The sequence below is a fragment of the Eumetopias jubatus genome, unplaced genomic scaffold, assembly GCF_037043125.1.
Source record: "Eumetopias jubatus isolate StellerSeaLion01/CBP00866 unplaced genomic scaffold, mEumJub1_p1.0 scaffold_32, whole genome shotgun sequence".
In the NCBI taxonomy this organism is placed as follows: domain Eukaryota; kingdom Metazoa; phylum Chordata; class Mammalia; order Carnivora; family Otariidae; genus Eumetopias; species Eumetopias jubatus.
The window spans coordinates 1,836,293-1,850,606 of NW_028274838.1; the positions used below are offsets into that span (position 1 = coordinate 1,836,293).

Below are 14,314 nucleotides of genomic sequence, written 5' to 3' on the forward strand. Positions count from 1 at the left end.
TGAAATTTAAAATACAAAAATCCAATAAAAACCAGAATTTTTTTTAAAGGATTTTTTCTCTCAGGGAAAACAGGTAAAACTTGGCTGGTAACTATACTCCTTACTAATAGACAGTGTCCAATTTGAATTTAAGATAATAACCATCCAGAAATAAATCATTATAAATACATTCAGAGTTCACATTCCAGATTCACTGGAATACCAAAAGATTTTGAATAAATTTTTCTGTGGGAGTCTGTTGCTTATGGGACTAAAATAAGAATTTGTAAGATTTAAAAGAACAGGAAGATTTAAAAGAACAGAAAAGTAATAAAAGGCTAAATATATTGGTCCACAATTTGACATTTATGAAACATACCAGCTAGTATTAAATTGCAGTCAATTTGTCCATCAATGGTATTACTCTGATAATTATTAAAATCTGTTCCAGGTATATATATTGAAAATATTTTCTTTTGCATTCTTGAAGATAGGTACAGTACTTTGGAGAAATTGTACTAATCCTTTCAGTATGTTTGTATGTACATATATACACAAGTGTGTGTATCTTGATCTGTAGCTCTACATGCGTTTTATATGCAGCCACAGACACACACACACACACACACACACACAGGTGGTTGGGAACCTGTGAGTATGTCATCACAAGCACACATCTGGGAAACGTCAGCACTGCCAGATACTGGTCAGATCCTTCTTCACTCATCACTGGCTGCACTTGTTCCCCTCACTTGACCTTGATTACGTAAACAGTTTGATATTGTCTCTGACCCTACACGGGACTCATCTAGAAATCAGCAGCCGACGTGCCTCGAACGGAACCCTTCTTACGCATTGTTTCTAGTTCTTTCTGAGTTTCATCCTCCATTCTCCTAATGTCTTCCATTGTCAGATCATTCCACTTGTCAATCCAACAAAAAAGCTGGCGATGAAGTTTGTAAATATCCTTTTCTCTTGCTTCTGAATGAAGTTTTCTACTTTGCTTTGCAGTCCCCACCACTTGAAATTGATGGTCACCAGCTTGTAGGCACACATCTGAGGACAGTCAGAGTTGTTTGCCAGCTCCTTCTTCCAGTTGGGTCCCAAAGGGCCTCTCTTGGTCTTGACTGACTGGAATAATGCTGGGTCTTCATCAGCTTTGTAGTCTGCTGGTTCAACTTGACTTCGATCTGCAATATCTATGCGGACAATTTCAACAGTTTTCCATGTGTTCGGATCTAAACCGTGTACATTTTCTAATGTTCCCAAGTCTGGTTTGTGCCATGTTTCAATTTTAATGAAGAAATCATCTTTCATATATACATTCGTTACAACTGAGGCATAATGGTTTGTTCTACTGTAAGGGTATACGTTCCAGGCTTTCTCGTGAAACACCAAGGAGCCCTCTGGAGCAATCATCCTGACGAATGCAGGAACTTTGCTCCTGAACAGAACATGGCAAAACCACACGGAATTCCTTAATCAGCACCATCTTCCTGGAACCCCCTCACAGCTGCCGCCGCTATCACCGCCACCGCCGCCACTACCGCCCCTCACGGCACCTCTATACACAGGTTTTTGATCTTGAGAGTCACCATCCTTACTCCGCATTGGTCAAGGGTCAACCTGTATCTCTATTTACAGAGGACATGTTCCTAAAGATAGAAAAACCTGAAATCATCCACACACAAAAATATTAGAGTCCATAGACTCATTCCGTAAAGTTGCAGGGTACCATATATACAAAATCAGTTGTGTTCCTATGCACTATCAATGAACAATCTGAGAAGGAAATTTAGAAAGCAATTCCATTTACAATGGCACACAACACAGTAAATGTGTCAGGTGTAAATTCATTCAAGGAGAGCAAGACTTGTTCACTGAAAAGCATAAGAAGCAATGGTTCTACGAGAGATGAAAGACCAAATGGGGGAAAAAAAACAACTGTATGCATGCATTGGAAGATTTAATATAGTTCATATGGCAATACTACGCAAATAGATCTACAGAGTCAATACAATTCTATCAAAAATTTTTCTTCTGCATTTTCTAAATTCTGTCAATACCTTGTAGTATATTTCCTTTCAGACGTTGTAGTTTTCATCTCTTAAAGATAGAGAGGGTGTTGTTTATATTTTCTATTTCTCGGTTTAACATTTACAACTGATGGAAAACTTATACTAAAAGCTTTCATATCCTTCTCTGGCGGTTCTCACATGTGTCAGCTCTGGATTATTTTCCGATGACGGATCTGGCTCCTGATTAGGGGTCATTTTGCCTGGAAGAGCTCCAGGCCCTGTTCCCTCTACTGCTTTCAAATGATTGCCCCCTGACTTGCTGGCCTTTCCTCCCATGGAGGCCCTGAGCAGGACCTCACTGCAAGCCACACCAGGGACCCTGCACAGCTCCGGTTAGGTGACTTTCCTCAGACCAGCTGGTTTGTCCCACATCACCTTTCCCTTTTATTCCCCAGGAATCCCAATTTGGATGGTAAAATACCTGGCGCTTTCTATTTTTTAGGTTAAGCAGGCAGTGTGTCTCTTTGCCTGTTCCAGCTCCTAGAGGCCCCTCCTCCATGCTCAGCCCTAGCCCCAGTCCCAGCAGGCAGAGTCCTCCTCACACAGCCTCCTTCTGACCTCTTCTCTGCCTCTTTGTGTTTTAAGACCCCCTTGTCATTGCAGGGCGTCGCCTGGATAATCCAGGATCATCTCCCCATCTCAAGGTCCTTAACATAAGCACCTGTGCAGGGTCCCTTTTGCTGCAGGATGGAACATGTGCACAGGTTCCTGGCATTAGCCTGGGCAGCTCCTAGGGAGGGGGCATTATTCTACCCAGCAGCACACTATTGATCTCAGGTGACAACTAAAGTTGGACGCCCCCTCTCCACCCTCCAATCTTTTCTAATTTAAACATTCCGGGAAAAGTAAACCACTACCTCAAGGCGCAAGCAAGACAAGGCAAATCAGAACCCTAGGGCGCTCCATCCATGACCATACAATTGCCCAAATCTCTTCAAAGTAGTCTGTTTAGTTTTCCAGACCTGGCTATTTTCCCTCCAAAGGCCGACCTGACTGCAGAAATCGCCTCCAGGGGGAAGCGCCAAGTGGTGGAGGGAGGGCAGGCGGTGGCAGAGTGGGGAGCCTGGGACCCCACTAACCCCCTGCTGAGAACTGTGAGCCTGGTCTAAGGGAGCAGAAGCAGTGGTCCCCTTTGGCCCTGCCCTCAACAGCGGGATCCTTGGGCGCCTCCCCGCGCGGCCACGAGGGGGCGCGCCGCCCTGTCCTAGGAGCCCGCCTGGGGAAGAAGCAGGCCCTGGGATGTGTTCAGCGTGTGAGGTGTTGTGCGCTGGTGTCAGCCCGAGGGCCCAGGGGTTGCGGACTTTTGGTCCTCCCCTCCCCCCCGCAGTGTCCAGGCCTGGGGGAGGCTGTGGGGACTGGTTTGAACTGTACAGGTGCAGCCATGGCACTCGGTGTCCTCCAACCAGGGTCCGAAGAGAAAGAGAGAGAGAGCTAGAGAGAGCAAGAGACAGCGTTGTATCTGCTCTTCGCGGGCTGTTGGAAAGTCCTCCCTCATGTTTCTCTCTGGCTGGCACAGCCTTCCCTGGGCTGGGTCGGGGGGGGGGGGTTGTGTAGGGTTTGGGGGGCCATAGCTGCAGGGAGAGGAAGAGGAGTGGTAACCAATTCAGGAGACAGAGGAGACTGGGCAGGTGAGGAAGGAAGCCAGGGAGAAGAGGGGAAGGGCAGAGGGGGAAGGGGGACTGGAGGAGGGGAAGGAGGAACACCAGTACTGAAATCCAAGTTGGGAGGGGAGCTGGGGGGCAGGGAGACGGGGTGGGGTTGGGGACTGAGGCGAAGCCCTTGACGTCACGGACGGGGCGTGTCTGATGCAAACCAGGCAACATAAGTACTTCTTATGAGATCACCCATGTGTGTTCCCACTTCTTTTTGCTTTAAAAAATGAAGAGAATTTGATTTCTCTTTCTTTAGGCATATTTGCAAGTTATCCAAAAACAGAGTATCTCTGCAAATTTTCTGTGCTGCCTATTCTCTGCCACAGTTTGCTCAGGAAATGAGTCTGATGATTGGCTTCCACTTGACATAATGTGGGCATGGACAGTGGGAAGGAAAACCCTTCCAGCATAAACAGACCCTGTTTGCTGATGGGATTGGAAAGATGCCCCAACTCAGTGGCATCAAGACATTTAAACTTTATTTTTGTTTTTTAAACTAGGGTTTGAATTAAAAGTGAAGTGAATGCAAGAAATCCATTAAGCCAGATTAGTACTGAACTCCAGTCAGGACCATCACTTTGGTCATTAGGTCTGGCTGTGGGTAGCATGAAAAGTGAAATAAAGTCTGGTTACTCCTTCTTCCACCCACATTAATCTTAAATGACCTGATAAGACTAAAAACAATCCTTTCAGTGGTGGTAGAAGCAGACCTAAGGTGAAAGATTTAAGACAAGAACCATCACAAGGATGTCTTGACTAGGTAGAGCCAAAAGCCCTGGATGTCTTTGTTGTGAGGGTTGAAAGGAACTATCCTTAGAAACCCACACTAGAGGTGGTATGGCTCACCAGAGAGGACCACGGGGGAGGGTCACTGGGACCACAGCAACAGAGGCAATGCAGTGACTGTTGGGCTAATTAATAACGATGACCATGAAAGGTCATGAGGAAAGAACTGAAGAAGTGAGGAAACTAATATCTAAGCGCCCCGCAACATGTGATGCTTAATTCAGAGAGCAATGTCCAAGCCTACAAGCGATAGATTTTACATTAAATGAAGTGCAATTGCAATAGGACTCAGTGGGTATTTCACTTTGCCTTGGTCTTAGGTTAAGTAATTAAAATCAGCATCAGGTTCTGCCTGGAAGCTAGGGCAGCTGACAATGGCTAATTGTTACAGCAGCAAAATTAGCAGATGATCAAAGAAAATTTCAGAATTTCTTGCCAGAATGAATACGCATGAAATTCTATCCTCTAGTCTAACAAAATGCATAGAGGATAGAATTAAATTTAGCTAATTAAATTAAGTATGAATTAACCCATAGTTTTGATTTAGTAGGCTGTACGAACATATGGAGCACTTGCCATAAAATGGAAGAAGGTATGTGCCATGAGGACCCTGTTGGCTGCTCCAGTCCCGCCATTAAGTGCCTCGCTCTCCTGATTTTCATTCCTTGTACATATCATTGTCCACTCTGCTTAAAACCCCCCAGAGACAGGAACCTCACCATTCCTGCCCCTGACTTTGAAGTGGAGGTGGGAAATAAATATAATATGTTGAGTAGAAAGACAATGATACGTTGTTAAATTCAAGGAAGACACTGGAAAAGGAGAAACTGATGAGGAGGGGATTGCAGAATGAGTGAGATGAGCCAAGGAAACAGTGTAATGGCAACAGAATGAAGAGCAGGGTGTGACCACACTCACAGCACTGTGGCATGGGAAGGAGCTGAGAAGTGGTAGACCTCGTTTTTTTGGAAGAGTGGCTTTTCCAGCAGGCATTGACTTCCTTTCCTTTGATTCCATTGAGGAGGCGGGGTTCATCCCAAAGAGTTAGGAGTTGTAAAAGCCAGATGTCCTAGAGATTTTGTTGAATGAACTGGACTGCTGCATAGTCTCCTACCTCATCTTAATCCATCAATTCTGCCACCTCTCTCTTAAATTGTTATCTGTTCAGCGTGTAGAGAATAGATATTTAAAATTTTAATAATCAAGGATTACTTAACAAACAACAACATGCACAAGGCTTAAACATTTAGTTCAATGAGTTTTGTCCATTGTACATACTCATGTAATCATCATCCAAAACAAGATGGGGAACACTATATCACCCCATAATACTTCCCTAGTCCTCTTTCCAGCTTGATTCCCTTGAAAAGGCAAGTGCTTTCTGATTTGTCACTATAGTTTTCTTCTTAGATCGCATATCAATGGAATCATATAGAACACATTCTTTTGTATTTTTTTTATAATCTAGTCAAGGGTTATTGTGTTTTAACAATCGTGCACTCCTTTTTATTGACAGGTAGCATTTCATTTTATGAACATACCTGAATTTATTCATCCATTCACCTGTTGATAGACATCTGGATTGTTTCCAGTTCTGGGCTATTATAACGAACATCATTATGAACCTTCTTGTACAAGTCTTTTTGTGGACACATATTTTCATTTTTCTTGGGTAAATTCCTAGGGGTGGAATTGCCGGGTTCTAGAGCAGTTGGTTATTTAACTTTATACAAAACTGCCAAGCAGTTATCTAAAGTATTATTCTACACAGCTACCCAGAAGTGTGTGAGAGTTCCAGCTGTTCCACATCTTCGCCAGCACTGAGCACTGTCAGGACTCTGATTTCAGTCATACCCATGCATGTGAAGTGGTATTTACTTCCAAAGTGATGGTTTTCAATGCCTTTTCACGTGCTCATTAGCCATTTATTTATCCTCTTGTGAAGTGTCTGTTCAAATCTTTTCCCCACTGTTTTAATTGGGTATTTGTCTTTTTATTATTGAGTTGTTGGAGCTATTTAAACACTCTGGATCCAAGTCCTTTGTTAGATAAAAGTGTTGTGAAAATTTTCTCCCTTTCTATGGTTGTGTATTTATTTCCCTAATGGTGTCTTTTAAAAGAGCACATTTTTTTTTTTATGAATCCCATTTAATCTTTATTTTCCTTTTTTGCTTTTTATACATTTTGTTTTGTCTAAAAAATCGTGGCCCACCTGAAGGTTGTGAAAATATTTTGTTTTCTTCTAGAAGGTTTATGGTCTAGCTTCCCAGAATCCATCATGATAATTATCTGGTATGGAACAGTGGGGCGTCAAAAATTCATTCTTCCCCCCCATACAGGTATACAGTTGCTTCACACTTATTGAACACATTTTTCTTTCCACGTGGATTGACTTGGTGCCTTTCTCAACAATCAATACAGTGGTCTATTTCTGGACCTTTCATTCTGCTCCTTTGATGTGTGTTCTATTCATATAATCTTAATATTTGTTTTCCTTATTATTCAGTTGACCTACTTTCTATTTTTCCTTGTGATATATTCTTTGACACACACATCATTTTGCTGTATTTTGCTTAATTTCCAAATATTTTGAGATTTTTTTTTAGATGTCATTGTTTTATTCACACTATTTTGGTCAGAGGCATGTTCTGTATATTTCGAGTCTTTTGATATTTACAGAGATTTGTTTTTACGACCCATCATTTTACTCTATCTTGGTGAATGTTGAATGTGGATTTGAATACTCAAGTTTATTGGTAGTGTTGGGCAAAGGTTTTACATCCTTTTACATTTGTGTTTTAGTTGTTCTAGTAATTACTAAGAGAGAAATGTTAAAATCTCCAACTAAGACTGTGGATTCGTCTGTTTCTCTCATCTCTTTGCCAATTTTTACTTACATTTTCTCAATCTCTTGTTATTTGCATAACATTCAGGACTGTTCTTGAATAATTATGAAATAGCCCTCTTTGTCTCTAGTAATGCTACTTGTCTTAAAGTTTTTTTTCTGATATTAATGTAATTTCTTATGCTTATTTTTTACCTGACACATCTTTGCCACCCATTTACTTTCAATCTGTATGTCTACATTCAGATCTCTAGTAACAAACATACAGTTGGGTCTTGATTTTTCCCTGCTTAAATTTGACAATCTCTCTCTTCCAATGCAATATTCTGTCTTCTAACTTTTCATGTAGTTGTCAACATAGCTGGATTTAAGCCTACCATTTTATCATTTTTTTTCTATTTGTTTCATGTTTTCTTTGTTGTTCTCCTCCTATTGTTGGGTTAACTGAGTATTTTGATAGTATTCCTCCCCAACCCTTGTTAGTTTTATTTTTGTATTTGTTTTAGTGGTTGCTCTAGATGTCACAACATTCATCTTTAAATCATTACAGACAGTTTCAAATAATATTTTACCTCTTCACAAACCATGTAAATATAACCATATAATATAACCATCTATTCCCCATAACACTCTGTGCTTTTATTGTCATATATTTTACTTCTGCATATGTTACCAACCTTTCAGTACTGTGTTATTTGTGCTTTGAACAGTCAAGAGTCTGGTATCATTTCCCATAACCCTAAACAATGTCTTCTAGCCTACTTTTGGTAGTGCGTATCTGCTGGATATGCAGTATTTCAGCTTTTACCCACAAATATCTTCCATATGTCTTAATTTTTTAAAAAGATTTCATTTGAGAGAGAGAGATAGCAAGAGAGAGCATGAGCAGGGGGAGAGGGAGGGGCGGAGAAAGAGGGAGAAGCAAACTCCCTGCTGAGCAGGGAGCCCAATGCAGGGCTTGATCCCGGGACCCTGGGATCAAGACCCGAGCTGAAGGCAGATGCCTCACTGCCTAAGCCACCCAGGCACCCCTTGTATTTCTTAATTTTGAAATGTGGCCCTCCATAGCTTCTGTTGAGATGTCAACTTCCACTCTTTTCAGTGTTTCACTGTATATATCTTCTCCCCATGGATACTTTTAAGACTTTCTATATTTGATTTCGGCAGTCGGATTATGATGTGCCCGGATATAGTTCTCTTGCTGTTCACACTGCTCAGGATTAGCAGAGATCTTTGGATCTCCAGGTTGATGTCCTTCATCGCTTTTAGTAATTGCCAACTATGATTTCAAAAACTTTTCTACTAGACTGTTTGGTATTCACTCATCTTTCTAGAACATTCTCCTCCAGTTTTAAAAATTGCTTTTTTTTCCACTTTGGGCTTCGGTGTGAATGGTTTATTATATCCTCTCTACACTGATCCTTTCTTCTGCTGTGTTGTCTTTTTAAGCCTGTTGAATCAACTATTAATATCTTGTATGGTGTTTTCCAGTTATTGCATTTCTAACTATTTTAAGGTTTTCGATTTTTTGCAAAAATTTCCTATCTATTCACACATGTTGTCCATTTGATGCTAGATTAAAATTTTTTATTAAGTAACCTCTGTGCCCAAGGTGGGGCTCAAACTCACGACCCCAAAATCAAGAGTCCCACACAACACTACCAACTGAGCTAGCCAGGCACCCCCATTTTAAGCCGGATTTTTGAGCACATTTGTCAGAGCTGTATTAAGGTCCATATCTGCTATGCAATAGTGGGCCATCTATGGCTTTGTTCTAATGACTGCTTTCTTTTGTAAATGGGACACCTTTTCCTCCTTTTTCTAGGTCTCATAGTTTTTAGTTATGCTCCAGCTATTGTACATAAAAGAATAGTAGACACTGAATAAACAGCATCTGTCCCTGAAATATCTTTGTCAGGATGCTGGTGTGTGGGCAGGGTGGTCTAATATGTGGTGGGTCTGGGCTGTGTCTTTGAGAGCATTCATCTCATTAGGGACATTCGCTCAGTTAGGTTTCATTTGCTCTCACCTCTGTCATGGACCTTTAAGAACTGTGACACGGTGGCACATCTATCTTGCTCTCATCATGGTATCATGATGGCTCATCACCATGGTATCGACTGTCTCTTGCGACTTTCTACGTATGTATGCCAGTAGATTTCTATTATCTTTGTTATATTATAGTGACATTGTTATCAATCACAACAGTGTTTTTCATCAATGTTAAGGAATTAAGCTATAACATAAATGCATGGATAGGCTGCATGTCTCCAGGAAAATTGGGATGGGGCTTGGAGCCTGTGGGCTGTGTGGAATATGGTGCTGATTGTTTCTTACTGAACAAGGTAACAATTTATGGCAGGCACTGTTGGATGCCTGTTGGTTTCCGTATCTACTTAAAAATTTACACTCAACAAAAGGAATCCATATCTATCACTCTGCTCTCAACCTGAGTAGTCTGACGCCAGCTGTGAGTCACACGGTAAGATCCAAAAACAATTCAATGAGACTTTAGTGAGCCCAGGCTCTGGAGAAAAGAGGCTGGGGCTTGAATGAGGGCACAGCAAGGGACTGATGGGAGCTCCTGGATTGTGGGGATTAAATAGGAAGCCAGAGCCACATGCAGGTCATATGCATTTCAGGGGTATGGGACAACAGACTGGGAGGGTAATAGAGGTGGCTATAAGAATTAGGCTTTTTGTAAGAGTATCTAAGGGGCAAAATCCATTCAAAAGGCATTTACTGAGCATCTATTCCATTTCAGACTATGGGTTAGAACAAATTAATATTAGATCGTGTTTATGGAACACCAGTGGTTTCCTCAGGAAGTCTGCTAAATGTTGTATGTGCATTATCTCAATGGATCTTCACCACAACCCCACGAGATAGGGGCTGCCCTTATGCCTGCTTTATATACTTAGAGACTTGTACAGGGTAAGTAACTTTCTGGAGTTTACAAAGCTAGTAGCATGCAGCTAGGGTTTGACTCTAGGCCAAATTTAGAATAATTCTAATTTATGAAGAAATGCTATGTAGTAGACCATGCATTTCATGTGAGCAAAGACGGCATTTGTTCCATTTTACCTCTCTGTATCCCATGCCTAATATAATGTCTGGCACACTGTAGACACCCAAAAAACATATGAAGGAAGAATTAATTTATCAATGAATGCTAGGCACCAGGAATACTAGAATGAGTCCTCACACTTCTGTCCACCCCCTGCCCCCTGTATCATAGGGGAGATGGACAAGAATATTACAAGGACCTCAAAGGATGTGAGACAAATCGAGGTATAGTGTGTGTCATTGTCACATTCTGTTCCCTTTGCTGTCTCTCCCATGAGACTCAAGTTCCTGATGGTGGGTCTGCATTTATTCATTTTTTATTCTCATCGGACACAGAGCCGGAAGCTCAATAGATGGCTGAGGATAAGTGTCAAATGGAAGAAACAGGTGGTGATGTCTGAACAGAGTTTGTTTTAGGATAATTTGGGACAGGATTTTGCGTGCTGGTAAAGAGGAAGAGTTTTTGCCTTCACTGAGGACTTGGATGTTGCTGAGATTACAAGCGATAAAGACCATACAGTCTTAGGGAGACTAAGTAAGCCCAAGAGAAGACAAGAAGGGGGATGGGGGGAGGAGGAGAGAAGAGGAGGAAGGAGAGGAGAAGAGGGAGGACGAAGATGAAGGGATGGAGGCAGAGAGAGCAGCTTGTTAGCCAAACCCCTAAACCAGCCATGTCTGAATACCAACCCCTCGGGCTTCCCAGTTATAAGTTCATGAATTCCCTACTTTGATTTTTCTAGTTTCAGTCTGGTTCCCATTTAACAACTGAAAGAATTCTGACTAAAACTGATAAGCTTCTGTTCAGTGACTGTGTTAACCTATTTTTTGCATCTGTTTAAAGCAACAGTTGGCAAACTGAAACCAATGTGCCAAATTGGATCACCGTTTTTGTCCAGCCCAGGAGCTAAGAGTAAGAATGGTTACTGCATTTTGAAATGGTTGAAAAGTAAAAAGGATACTTCATGATGTGAAAATTGTATGAAATTCAGATTTCAGCGTCCTAAATAACGTTCTATTGGAAGACAACCATGCCCATCCTTTTCTATATTGTCTGTGGCTACTTTATGCTCCAATGAGGCAGAGTTGAGAAGTTTGACACCACATGGTCCACCAAGCATAAAATATTTACTGTCTGGCCCTTTACAGAAATGTTGGCTGACCCTGGTCTAGAGCACCTAAGGCAGAAAACATTGACAAATAGGGGTCACTAAGGATATGACCTGCACTGGGGGATGAGAGGGGACAGAAGGACCTATGGTTATTCCAGGATGGCCCCTCTAAACCCTCCGGATTAACCTCAAAGTTTCTCTTTCCCTCATCTTCTTTTGCTCCTTCTCATTTTGATGCCAGTGTGTTCCAGGATCTTTTGGACATTTATGACTGAAAAGAGCGCATGACAAAATCCATGTGACCCTAGGCTATCACCCCACCTCCTTGATCTCCAGTCACCTCATTAGTGAAGTGGGTTATTTCATAAATCGTATTTCACGGGTTGATTCTGATGATTTGATGAAATCAGGGTACATGCACGGTCTACAGAAATGGTCACAAATGCTTTCTTCACTCCTATAGTGAGAAATGCATGAAATACACTTTGGAAAAGCACGGAGACACACAGCTGAAGGAAAGTAAATTTTAATGTTGTAATAATGACCACATGTTCAGGTAGGCACCAAATGACTCTGTATTCATTATATCCCTCCAACTTGGATTAAGTAATTTTACACTGAAAGCTTAATCAAGTCCCTTTGAAAAATTCAGAATAGCACATACATATCAACAGTGAAAAGTAAGGCTGCCCTGGCTCCTCCTTACACGTTCTTCCCAAAGGCAGGCATGGTCATCATTTTATCAACTTCCAAAGGGCCTCTGCACAACACCAGTGAATGTACGTGGTGTGCGTGAGCCTATACCCAGTCCCTTTTGCCCACATCCCCCATACTGATGTGAATGTACCATTAACACTCTGCTCTGTACCTGGCTATGTTTACTTTAAAAACACATATTTTCACATTCACCAGAGATGTGTTCAAGAATATTTAAAGCAGCACTATTTGTAATAGCAAAAAATTGGAAAGAACCCAGATATCCATCAGCAGGAGAATGAGTAAATAAATTGTGGTGTATTTATACAACGGAATATGTTCCATTAATGAGCATCCACAAACCACAGCTCTAAGTAACGATGTGGACAAATCTGATAGACATTCCCCTGATGGAAAGAATCCAGACATGAAAGGGTAGATGGTTCCAGCACTAACCTCTGATGTCACAAGTTAGGATGGTCGTCCCCCTGGGTGTGAGGGAGACAGAGAGAGCAGGAAGGGGCTCTAGGGGATTGCAGTGTTCTAACACTCGATGTGGGTGTTGGGTAACCGTGTGTGTGCACTTTGAGAAAATTCATCATCACTTATGGTTTTGTGCACATTTCTGTAAGTATGATTTTCTTAAATGAAATTCATACCAGAAATTTTAAAAAGCACATTATCTTAGAAATTGAATTCAGACCACATGGGTTTACTTCCTTCTCTTTCCTAGCTGTGGAGACCTGTACTGTACTTCCCTCTCGCCACTGCCCCTCTGATGCACAGTGAGGTGGTTTCCGGCTATTTGCTGCTGGATGCTATTTTCCAAGACATTTTCTAATCACCCTTCCAAACGGAAGCAGGCTGTCGTGAGCACAGAATCAATTCTGCCCTGGAGATACCAAGAGGCAGGATGCCCTGTTTCAGACTACTGCACAGGTGGGTAGGGCCCTGACCCATCCTGAAGCCGCACAGGCATCCTGTGGGCAAACACCGCCCGCACAGTTGCATTGCTGCTAATGGGTATTCCCAAAGCAGGGTGCTGTTATTTGCCTTTTCTCCTTGTCATGAATGCCCAAGTGTTCTGAATATTAATGAAACCATTCACAGCCTCCTTTGCAGGCTTAAAATATTCAGCATCAAACATACTGTTTTGTTCCCATTTCAACCAAGTTTAATTTCCTTAACCAGCTTTGTTTTTGTAAAGCAAAATTAATGTATAATTTCAGTGTTTAAATCTCAATTCTCAGCAATTCACAACAGATTGCAAGTGACTATGATTTGTCCGTTAACACCTAATGGGTTGAAATAATTTATTGCGCAAACATTTCCAGGAAAACGACGCCGCTTGAGCAAAAGCAAATCAGGAAATGTTACTTGTTTATCTAATAAACTACCCTACGGTGAGTGAGTACATTAGCATTGCACAAACTTTGTGACTTATTCATCATCAGTATTTATTATTAAAACTTTATCTGTTTCAACTTAGTGAATGGCTGCCCTGGGATACACTGCTTGCGGCAACAAGAAAATAAAGTTTATGCAATTTGCATAATATAAATATATTATATTTATATTATATTATATATAAATACTAAATATTTAAATACTAAATATATAAAAATCTAATCTGCTCAGGATGCACAGGTGCTGTAAATCACCTCGATCCCGTGGTTTGGCTGGGAGATATTAGGGGTGATGAAGAGGCACTTGTTGCTTTTGTAGGCAAAGAGGATAGAGACCTGGGAGCACAGGCTCAGGAGGGGCGTCTGAGACAAGGTGCTCAAGCTGCTCCTACTTCTTTTTTACTCTTTATAGGGGCATCTCTGTGTCATACAAATTGGATCCTGCAGGCTTAGATTCTCTCTCATGATGAGGTCTTTGCATATGAAGAAAAGATATGAAACACACCTCAGGATCTTTGCACATGCTGTGCTCTCTCTTTCGGTGGTGCTTCCTTCACATCACCTGCTTGTCCCTAGTTACAGCTTACTCATTGTTTTGGCCTCAGTGTAAATTTCCATATCCTTCCTGACCCCCACCTCCCTGTCTAGCTTGGTCTCCCACCATGCACTCTCATGATGCCTTGCACTTCTCCTTCCA

At 41.7% G+C, this 14,314-nt stretch overlaps 1 pseudogene; it reads right to left on the reverse strand.

Annotated features, from left to right (window-relative positions):
- Positions 1–787: 787 nt before the first annotated feature.
- Positions 788–14,314, reverse strand: part of LOC148161978 (phosphatidylinositol transfer protein beta isoform-like) — a 35,317-nt pseudogene continuing 21,790 nt past the window's right edge.